The 12,159-nt window shown below is 34.2% G+C and overlaps 1 protein-coding gene across 1 annotated transcript in view; it reads right to left on the bottom strand.

Annotated features, from left to right (window-relative positions):
• LOC134844638 (uncharacterized) overlaps nt 1-12,159 on the bottom strand; it is a 564,381-nt gene that overhangs the window by 42,497 nt on the left and 509,725 nt on the right. The window lies entirely within an intron of this gene.

The following is a 12,159-nucleotide window of genomic DNA, read 5'->3' as shown; positions in this document are numbered from 1 at the left end:
TACAATCTGCCGATGAAAAGATCAGCGACAACCTGAAAATAGCCATAGTTCTTAAAACATTGCCACAAGATTACGACTCATTCATAGCTGCAATACAGTTCCAGCAGATATCGTATCTACGATCACTTGGGTAGAGCTCAATTAAACAAGATACGAGTTCTACGTCCATTGCTTCATAGAATTGGCCGAGGACGATACAATGGAGGAACTGGACAAGCAAACCAGAAAAGCGTGTACTGTACAAAGTGTGGACGTAACAATCACACTGCTGACAGGTGTTATGCAAAGCAGCATGTAAACAAGCAAAATTCAAGCAACCGTCAAGGCGGTTTCTCTGGGTTTGCACTAACTCCAATTTCGAATGCGTCGATGGATATTGTGATAGACTGTGGATGCACGAACTATATCCTTCCAGACAAATTAATGTTCAAGACGCTTTCTATACTGGAAGGGGACAGAAGTGCGATGGTTATTACTAATGAGGATGGGACGCAACAGCGAGTACATGGTGTTGGAGAAATTTGCCTCTCAACCTACGATCGTAATAAAGCTAAGTACACGTTTAATCTCCAGCGCGCATTGCATGTGCCGAGCTTCAAATTTCTTTTTATATCAATTTCATTTCTAATTAAGCAAGGAAAAACAGTGAATTTTAACCAAAATCCGCATATAGGTGTGGGACAACAAAAAGCTTATTTTATTGAAAGAGATGGTCTTTTTTGGTTTAAACATAGTGCACAAGAGCCGACTATCGATTGCTAAGTGGCATCTATTGCTACATTGTCGATTGCTAATTGGCATGCAAGGTTTTCACATGCAAATTGTAAAACATTGAAGAAAACTGCAACTCAATCAGTAAAAGTCTTGGTTATTTCCGGTTCATTGGCAACCGATAAGTGCACTACGTGTTCAGAATGTAAGATATCTACGTCTGACATATCTAAAAACCCTCAAGTTAGTGCAATACGAAAAACTGAACTAGTCCACAGTGGCGTTTGTTGACATTTTCCGGAAACATTGCATGGAAGCAAATATGCAATATCTTTTATTGACTATTTTTCATGATATGCAACAGAATATTTTATGGCCTCTAAAGGCGATTCGTTAGCAAAACTACAACATTTTTTAATACGGTGGTCCAATCATGTATTGGGTCAAATAATTTTAGACAAATTGGACCAACTGGATTAATATTAGGTCAAATAATGTTGGGAAATATATTTGGCGCAAATTTCAAAATTTGTGCAAGAATAACAGCATTGCACATCAATTTACAAGTCCTTATTCTCCTCGTCAAAATGGTATAGCCTAGCGCTATTGGCGAACGGTTTTTGACAATGTACGGGCTCTCTTACTATCCTCAAAATTACCAGAATCTGTACTAACTATAATTGATGATAAAACACCTTAGGATAATTTTTGGAAAGTAACCCAGTGTTCATCATTTAAAGTTTTTGGTTGCTTATGTATATCAAAAATTGAAACCCAACAGCGCAAGTTATTACGCAAAGGCAAAAAAGCAGTTTTTACTGGTTATGACGGTTCAAGTCCTGCATCCATTTTATATGATTTTGTGAAAAAGAAATTTTATCGCTCTCGGAATGTGACCTTTCATGAAGAACAATTCCCAGGTCTCGATAACGGATCAAGGCCTGCTATTGTTTTGCCTTTTTCGGGCAATGATCCAGTGGGGGCTGTCACAGATTCAGTGGGGGTCAATAATGCACAAACAAGTGCAACTGATGCAAATGAAGTATTGCCTACTCTTGAACAGCCGTTATCACCGACAGGGGAGCTACTTCTACAACTGATGATACTTCTCAAAGAGTGTCTTGAGCATCTAGTCCTCATAATATGCAAATGGAGATTCAAGATACTCCAATCTACTTAAATTCACGACAAAGTTAAACAACTCACGATGAATTTGATATATCTGGTGCCAATGAGTCTTCTCCTCACACTCCAACTGCAGACAACCTGCAAAGTATTACTTCCCCCCTTTCGCGACAGTTCACCAAAACGTTCTACATCATCCAAATCAAGAGAACAATCTGTGAGTGATGAAGAACTTTCTACTGCTTTGGGACTTGACATTCCTACAACTAATAGGACTGGTCGGATGATTCAAAGACCTGCATGGCACTACGATTATGATTTTCTACTGAAGAAAACTGTAATTTTGCAATGGCTGCTAGCGTCAATGGCAATGTTCCATTTAATTATGAGGAAACCATTTTGTCAGCTGATGCTGAAAAAAGGCAAGCTGCAATGCAAAATGAATTCAAAAGTCTTGCAGAAAATAAAACGTGGGATCTCGTGGCTTTACCTTCTGGAAAACATTGACGAAAGGCAAATGGGTTTTTGATATAAAGCCTAAAAGCGATGGTTCACTTGAACGATATAAGGCACGTTATATGGCAAAGGGGTTTGTTTAAATTTATGGACAAAATATACTGATACTTTTTCACCTACTATTAGTATGACAGTTTTTCGCTTCTTAATTGCCATTGCCGCACAGCATGGTTTAAAAATGCGACAATTTGATGTCAAAAAACGTTTTTTGAATTCTACTTCAGAGGACGAAATTTTCATTGAGCAACCTCGTGTGTTTTTTAGTCTGTTCAACGTGATGTATGCAAGCTCAATAAATGTATTTAATGTTTAAAACAAGCGAGTCGAGCTTGGAATCAGTTTCTAACAAAAACTTTACTGAAACCTGGTTACTTAAGAAGCTCTGTAGACACCTGTTTATTTTATCATCCTAAAAAATTGAGTTTCATTGCTGTGTATAATGATGCAAGCTACTCTTTGGAAGTGCCTTTTGAGTGGTAGTGTTGAAATACTTGTCTGTGATTGGTCATTTTTCAGACATGGTTGTTTGGAACCAAAAGACTCTAAACAAAACTGTAACTGTTATATTCGAGAAAAGAGTAACAAAATATTGATTTATGACGTTTAACTTTTTAAGTGACATCAAAACTTATGCGAAATTAAACGACTTTTATAAAAAATAATTGTTAAAAAGTTCTTTTTATTTTTAAACACCGAGACGTACTATTATAAGATAGAAACCACGTTTTTAGCAGTAACCTCGTGGTCTGGGGATACTGAGACCCAGCCTTGAGCTCACTATTTTTCATGTAACTAAGTTGATCTGCGTGTTCTGGCCGATAGCCCAAAAACAGTAAAGATTTCGTCGACCCGATGTTAAAGGACCACACATAGAAATGGCTTTGGTAGAGATGGTTAAAAGCATATGAAGCTGTATTTAGACACTAGCCAGTTGTTTCATAACCTAGCTTTATTTTCCGTCGTTATGTAGTTCCAGGCGAAGGTTACACTGCTATTTGGCTAGACAAGTTTTAAAAATAAATATAAATTTAAAAATTTTGTTAGACCGCTTAAAGTTGTTTAAAAATTCGAGTATCTAAACATAAACAAAATTTTTTGAAGAAGTGTCTGAAAAACGATCTAATACCGGACGCTTTGAAGTTTTTGGTCCCCGAGAGCAGTTTTTTTCGACCAAGCTATCCATAATTTTCAAATAAAACTACTAAGAACAGAAACGTCTAGGGCTAATGAAGACAGGAAAAGGTATGAGGAGACGATTGTAAGCCCGATTGCTGGTGCAGAAAACAAATCGACAAACAGTGGTGGGCATCCATTTTTTCGTTCTGTGAGGCATATGCAAAAAAAAATACGGCGATTCCCAAGAGACAAAGCCCTCGAAAAAACGAGGAAATTTCTCAAGGAATTTGAGTTGCTGGTTTGTGGCTGTGCCTTTGGATGAAGGGGCTGGTTTTAGAATAAGAGAAAGCAAACGTATGAATTCAAACTGGAATCTTTGTTGCAATCTGCTCTGTTTTTGGAAAAAGAGGGAACCACTGATGAGGTGATACTGAAAAATGAGAAGGAACTTAACAAAGAATAACTTGCCACGAACAAAAAAGATGAGTTAGTGATCAATTATATTCAAAGATGAGGTCAACAGGGGACAATCCGCCCGTTTTACATCTCAGCTAAAAAAAAAACCAATGCTGAGACAGCCACACGAGCAGTACTATCATATCCGGGTAGCTCGTATGAGATTCTTAACAAAACGCTAGCAATGCTTTCTCACAACATCGATGCAGTCAAAATAGAAACCAAAACTAAAGATGCCAGAGAAACAATTAAAAGCATGGCTTTAAATCTGGATGAAATCATAATATCTCTTGAAGTAAAAAGTTCACTAATGTTCACCTGAAGGAAGCAATTGAAATTGCCTTACAAAAGCTGTACAGCCAAGAGTCTCCTGCTGAAATTTAAAGTGCAATCATGAAAAAGTTTTTCCTTATAGCGGTCAGCAATGCATATTTTGGAATGTGCAAGTTGATGGTCTAGCAATGGGCGCCTCCCTTGCTATAATTTTTTCAATTATATGGCTGAAAGAGTACGAAGTTGCTCTAAAACAAGAAATACCCTCGGGAACGGAGATACAGCCAATGAATTGCAAAAAATAGTTTATGCCTATGTTGCAGCAGGAAAGTAACATATAGATCAAAAGTGGTTGAATGCGAGATTTGGCAAAATTGCTATTATCTAAAATGCGGAAAAGTATCCGATGATGCATACGTATCATGAACCAAGATAGTCTGTTTTGTGAAAGCAAGCTGCTGCCGCGGTGAAAACAAGGAAAAGTGTACTGCAGAAGTAAAATTGTTCCTCAGGAATGAAAATCCACTGATAGAACAGTTAAAGGTAAGCCAATTTTTGTTCTCGATGCCGCCAATTCTCTTCATCCAAAACTGCAGTTCACTCTAGAGGAAACTAATTCAGAGGATAATCTGCCGTTCCTGGATTTGAATATAAATGAATCGCAGGATGGGGATGAAACCTGCAATTGGTATCAAACACTATCAGAACCTGAGACTATATTGAATTATCGAAGCTGCGCCCCTACTCAGTATAAATTAGTGTTTTTAAAGAGACACTTTGCATAGAGTTTTTAGGAATGTATCTAACTTGGAGCAATTTGATAAGGTTATGGAAATTAATAGGGCGCATTGGGTGACAAATCAGTACCCTGTATTTTGGTCCGCAAATGTGGCGGTAGATGCCCTGCGCAAGATCATCGAGGATAAAGGCAAGTCCCTGGATAGTGAGATGAGTTCTCCAAGTCAATCACCAAATGATGTGAAGCCCCCAATGCTGATGGTTCAACATAGGGATAAACAAAGCCAAAGTTTTTGCAGCAGGTTACGAAATTTAATCAATGTTCAGATGTTGTTCACCTGTAGAAAACTAGAATCTTGTTTGCCATCGCTGAATTCGGCACTTTCTAACGACCTCAAGTCAAGAGTGATTTATAAACTGTCATGCAGTGGATGCACTTCCACTATGTCGGACAAACTGTTCGACATTTTACCACTAGAATTGAGGAACATAAGAACGTAGAGTCATCGGTAGGCCTCCAACCCCGGCAATGCAGACTTGATGGAAATAGCGCAGATGTTCGTTGGGAAATTATAGATAGGTCGAGCAACCACAAAAAACTGTTATTATTAGAGGCAATACAAATCAGGAAAAAGAAACCGGGCTTGAACACGCGCGATGAGCTAAGGAGCAAGGCTTTGACACTGAAAGTTTAGCCCCAATATATTTTTTGCTTTTTTATTTAAATTTGCCAATACCAAAACTATGACTCAGAAACTTCCAGACAGATGAATAAACTTTTTTTTAAAATTGATCTTCGGGGTAAAATATATTTCAATCTAATTACTGGTTTTAAAGGTCAACTAGCTTGGCTAGTTTTTTAACACGATGGATTAGAACCAAAATTCATAAATAATATTGTAAATGATTTTTGTTAATTGAAGTTTTATCGCCATTTAGGTTAATTTCTTGTCAAAATCCTGGCGATGCACATAAATGCAAAAGTGTTTGATATCTACTTTGTATCAAAAAAATCTCTTTGAGTCCATCGAGTGTGGGTTGGAGTAACAGCCTAACGAACACTATCAGCAGTTCTTTATAATACCAATTTGATAACCAAGAAAAAAATTTAAGAAACGCGTCCTATATAGAATCCTTACTGGATCTATCAAAAGCATACAATTCTATTGGCCGTAGATTTCTACAAAAAAACTAAAAATAAGTTTTTCAGAAAGCGCAATAACAATTTTAAACTCATTCATACGCAACCGACAACAAAAACACTTTTGTAATTAACCTTGAATCAAATTGGCGTTCACTACTTCAGGGTATTCCACAAAGTAATGTACTATGACCTCTTTTTTTATCTGTAAATAAACGATCTTAATAAAAATTGTCCAATTTGTGTAAAATTGTGCTATACGCCGACGACATGCTAATGTTTTTTGAACAGCTTTAAGAAAAAAACTGCAAAGTGTATCAGAATTTTTCAAATCCCACTTGTTTAAATTCAATGCAAAAAAAACTGAACTCATTGTATTCAGTCAAAATTATTCATTAAAAGTGAAGAAAAATTTTCAACTACGTTAGATGACAACAAGAGGACAAACTAATGTTAGTATCTTGAACGTTAAGTTTTTAAAACATTCCCAGAGGACATCAAAATGCTTTTGGGAAAAATGGCGTGCGGAGTAAAAAAAACACTTCATTCATTTAAAACATCATTCCAAACTAAAACAAAATCTTGCATATGAATGCGCTAGTCATATGTCAATACAGTTCCAGCCTTTCTTTCATGCAAGACTTCTACAATTCTGAACATACCACTCAAGAAACAAGTAAGTTGGGCTATCAAAACTTGTTGCAATCGCACAAAACTTGACTCAATCCCCGATTTGAAACTGAATTATAATGAAATGACAGTTTAAATTTTTCTTAATTGGAAATGGTTTTGCAATCACTGGACAATCCAAAACAAACGACTGCCAGCTTATGAAAAAAAGTTATATATGAAAGTTGTCAAATCGTAGAAAACCCAAGACCATTGAAAATATGCCCTGTGGAACGATATAAAGGTAAAAGTACGGAAATTTTTCATTCAAAGATCAGTGGAACAAGATGCAATAAAAATTATATTCAGATGACGTAAAAACTTACAGAAAAGAATTTTCATTGATCACTATTTAAGGAAAAATACACTCTGACAAGCTATGGTAAGCTGTCATGTGAAGATTTCAAATTTATTTATGCTTCTCTTTAATTTTTTCCCTAAAAAACTGATATTAATTTGGTTTTTCAATTATAGAAAATAATGTGAAGTTATAAAAAAGTAAAATCTGAATTTGACTTACATATGCTTCTTGGACTTTAAAAAAGAACACTTCATTAGAATTTTGAAATATAAAATAAGAAGCAGGTGTAGTCATTTTCAAATTTTACTTTAACCTAATTTCTCATTTCACATAAATAATTAATCATAGCAATATCTACTTATTAAGGAAGAAATCAATGAAAATTTCAAAAAAAATTGAAGTCTTTCCATGGCAGCCAACCATTGGTTGTCACAGTGTATAGTTGTATAGTCCGTCAAGTTTTGTCACAGTGTAAAGGGGTATGAATTGTGGAGTAAATATAATTTTAAAGCCGACGAAAGATTATTCAAAAGCCCGTGGTTAAACGGATTCTACCGTGAGACTCAACTTACAAATTGTTTTAGAGTTTCAACTTCTGCTTTCACCCATGTACATTCAGATGAAGAACATATTGTTGCTTTCAAATAAAAATAATAATATAAAATTTAACTCTGCAGGTTTTAATATCTCCAATTTTATCTATACAGAGTTCACGGAAACTGGTGTTTTAGCTGAGGAGGCCCAAGAGATGGAAAACAGAACAAAACTTTTTCTATCAGAATTTTCGACTTGTCAATGTTCTCCAACTGGATGTAAGAAGTAATAATGTCCTATAAATTGAGATCTAAGGAGGTTCTGCAAACATCTGGAGCTTTAAAATGAACTGAGCAAGTGCACATGGAAAATTGAGTGCAATTGTGCATTGAATAATTGCAGTAGCAAACTTCAAAATTGATCTTGTACATTGACGGGGCTTTAACCCTGGGACAACCACAGAATTCATCCTACTACTTCTACTTTAGGTCTTCTTCCTTGAAGAGTTATAAATATCAATTCTTGAACCTTACTTTTCTTTTTCTATAAGTCAGAACGTCATCTGAGGATATATTTCGATGAAAATTGTTCCAGATTGCTAATAATCTTTTGAAAAAAAAATAATTTCCTTTGTAATTACCATTGCATCTCTCCACTAGTTATAGTTCTTATAGTGTAGCGTTCATATAATTTAGCGTGAAGTTAGCATCAAAACGAAAATTAAACATTAAAGCTTGAAAACTAAATAACCTGAGACTAAATTCAAAAAAAAAAGGTTATTTCACATTTGTTACACAATTTAGGTAAAGTAAATAATTGCGATTTTTTAATTGGTCAATTTAAAACATGTTGAATGAATGACGTTTAGGAAATTTGTTGAGCTCTGTGATTATTTTGTATGCCAAAGTTCTGGAATTCAAAACCTGATGCAGCACAAAAATGGGGTCAAACGTTTGTTGAAAAAAAGAATATAATTCTTTTTCCGAAAGAGGGTTGCATTGAATTGTAAATGCATCTGACATTCTCTTCAAGAAAACTCCCAAAAAATTTATAGCCTATCAAATATGTAAAAGTTTTATCAATATACAAACAAGGCAATCCAGAAGAACTGGAAAAGTACTGGGCAATTTTTATCACGAGTTTCATCGATAGCTGTCAAAAAAATACAACAAAAATAATGACCTTTATTGTCCAACAAGCTCTTTAGCAGCACTCAGTTCGGGTTATGCATTTCCTATTGAAAATTCAACGCAATCTTATATTGCACTGAAAAATTCATGAAAGCTTTCATTGTCATTTAATACGTTGCATGTTCTGTCTTAGATCTGTCCAAACGTTTCGATTCTTTCAAGCACAGGTTTTTTACACATACAAAAAGAAATTTACGGTTATTACAAAAAAGCGATTGAAGTGATAAGCTCATTCAGTAGCATTTGTCGACAGAGTAAAATGGTAAATGAGATTGAATCAAATTGGATTTTTTCACAACAGAGGAACAGAGGTTACAAAGGGGACTGTACTGGAACCACTCAGTTTTAATCTTATCATTAGGGATCTGAATGAGCAACTGACTGACTCCTGCGAAGTTTTGCATTAGGCTGACGACAGATCACTCTTTTGTGAACACCATGAAGCAAATAATTTGGCACAAAAATTTTGGCACCTAAGTGCTGCTTAGGAGGTTGTTGGACGAAAAATGATCATCTTTTTGTTTGTAATTTGTTTTTTTTGACAGCTATCGATAAAATTCGTGATAGAAATTGCTCTTTACTTTTGCAAAAATTGCAAAAACAAACACAAATTTCGAATCAGAAAATATAGCTTTTAGTTGAAAAATTTCAAAGCAGAAAATATAGCTTTTAGTTGAAAAATTTCAAAATAGAAGGTGATAAACAACCAATAATAGTACACAAAAATTTGATTCAAAAGCTGAGGTAACTATCGTGGAGTGGTTTTTAATCAGTTCCTAACTTTAGAAAGAGAAACTACTTTTGTTTTAAGGAAAATGCTTTCTGGAATAAGATTATTACAATCAATTCAAGAAAAAAACTGCAATCAAACAAAATGTTTGATAACTAATGCAGTTTTCATTATTCATCTACGTTAACCAATAACTCTTTCACGTGGAATTTCTTCCAACTAAAAAATTTTACCTCCAACATTCGTTCACAACATTTTACAATTTTGGCAAAAATTATGCTGTGATTGTGCAAATTTAAACAACTACATGACCGACATGAAGCTCATATATGTAAAAAACTAATAAAAACTGATGAAAAATTGTCAATCTTAAAAGAAAAAAAATTTAATTGAAAAGTCAGAGGTCAGGTTTCTTGAAATGATTCTTAATCAATTCCCAAAATTGCAATCAAAAAAAGTTGATATCAAAAATTTGGTTTGTAATTTAAACATATTTTTCTCAATGAAAGAACAATTCCAAAAAAAAACTTTTTTTTGTAAACGCATCTCTCCTTAATCATCTGCATTACCCGGCCAAGGCTCCAAGTAGATTTTTTTATGTTTGAGCAGTCCAATTGGAAGAATTTTTAGTTGATCAATTCAAAAATGCGAGCTGAAATTGTTCAAACTTGATTTCAATGTCCAACCTGAAGTTGAATCATAATCTAGGAAAACTTCAAGTGAAAAATCAGAACAAAAAAAGGAAAAACTCTCATTTTTATTCGACAAAAATTAATTGAAGAAAAACAATTTTATAAATTTTGAGTGATTTTCGATCAGTTACTAAACTTTCAAAGAGATAATTAAGCTGATTTCAAAAGAAATGTAGTACAGAAAAAACCTTACACTTAATTAGTGTTCGATCAATTAGAAGTTGGTTTACAGAGACAAAAAATTGCAAAATCAAACAGTTTTAACCATTGAAAACGTAGTTGCAATTTTTTCTGTTTTCCTTGAATTTTTTCGACTGAATACATTGAGCTCAGTTTTTTTTTGCATTGAGTTTAAGAGGGTGGGACTTGAAATATTCTGATATATATATTTTTTTTTCTCCCAGTTTTTGCAATTCAAAGTTACAACGTGGTGATAAAAAAAATTAGCGTTCTACGGCGTGGTTTTCACATAAATAATTAACCATAACAAATCATTTCTTAAAAAACTATAGACAAGCTCAAACAGTTTTGAAATTTTTCCATGACAGCTTACTATAGGTTGCTAGGTTGTATTCTTCCTTAAATAGAGAAAAGTGTTTATTCTTAAGCCTTTCTTTTTTCTGTAAGTCAGTACGTCGTCTGAGTACAATATTTGATGAATGATATATCAAAGTTCCACATCTAAAAGTCCTCATTTGATATGTTAAATGTCCTCATTTGAAAAAGTTAGGACTTTCATTTGTTTTTCCTCTTCCTTCAGAAAAATGAGGACTTTCAATTGATATTGTAAAAGTCCACATTTAAAAAAGTATTGTATCTGGCTCTCATTTTTAACTTTATCAAAGCAATAAAGAATGTGCTCCTCTCAAAACCCATTAAATGCAAAATTTTGATCCTAGAAGAACTCTTTCGGAAAAGTTCAAAATAACTTCAAAATGGTACACTTCTTAAACTTAAATTTTTCAAAAGTTTGTTGTTTTTTGATAAACCAAATTATCCAAGAGTTTTTAGAGAATTATTTGGTTTATTGATGATTAGATATGAATAAAAATTCAAAAACAAAGTTTCTTTCAGGTTCTATACAATCGTCGAATAATAAAAAAAACTGCAGATTTTAAATGCAAAAAAAAACGCCAGATCTGAAAGTATGGCATTCTGGCAGGGAAAGTACGACACGAATATAAATACATCTAATCAATCTTTACATTCCTCTTTTCGCATGATCTGAAAACGAAAGTGGTGTAAGGACTAGAATGGTTGTAAATGCATATCTATCTACGCTCCCCAAACATTGCGATATCTCACCACAAGTATTAAGGAACAGCGAAAAGGGGATACTTCCGTTCAAGACCATATAAGGCTGTGTGGTTGTGATAGTGGTAATTTTGAATTCAATTGGAAGATAATCGACTGGGTCGCATACAACATTAACTTAGTTACATTAGAGACGTTGCCTAATAAGGAAGATTGGTCGGCAATTGACACCCGTGACGAGTTTTAAAGAAAAGATATGATGACAAAATTACATTTCTAGAATCAAAAGTTTTGGCTAAAATTATATGAGTTTGACGATTGTTTCATATTTTAGATACGGTAAAAATTGTGATTTTTTGATTGCTTAATTTAAAAAAAGTTGAATGAATGACATTTTAGACTTTTTCTGAGCTCTCTGATTACTTTGTATGCAAAAGTTCAGAGATTCAAAACCTGATGGAGCACAAAAATGGGCTCTAATGTTTGTTGAATTTACTACTTCAATTCTTGGTCTGAAAGATGATTGCAATGAATTGTACATGCATTTGACGTTCCTTTTAAAAAATTTCCTGAAAACTTCTGAGCCTCTCAAAACTGTAAATCTGATACGAATATACAAACAAAGCAATACGGATGATCTGGAGATTTACGAGGCAGTTTTTAGATCTGCAGTGTTATCGGAAGTTGTCTAGAAGACGATATGAAAACAAACA

The sequence above is a fragment of the Symsagittifera roscoffensis genome, chromosome 4 (genome assembly GCF_963678635.1).
Source record: "Symsagittifera roscoffensis chromosome 4, txSymRosc1.1, whole genome shotgun sequence".
In the NCBI taxonomy this organism is placed as follows: Eukaryota; Metazoa; Xenacoelomorpha; order Acoela; family Convolutidae; genus Symsagittifera; species Symsagittifera roscoffensis.
Note: the sequence above shows the minus strand (reverse complement) of the source record. Positions and strands in the feature narration are given on the sequence as shown.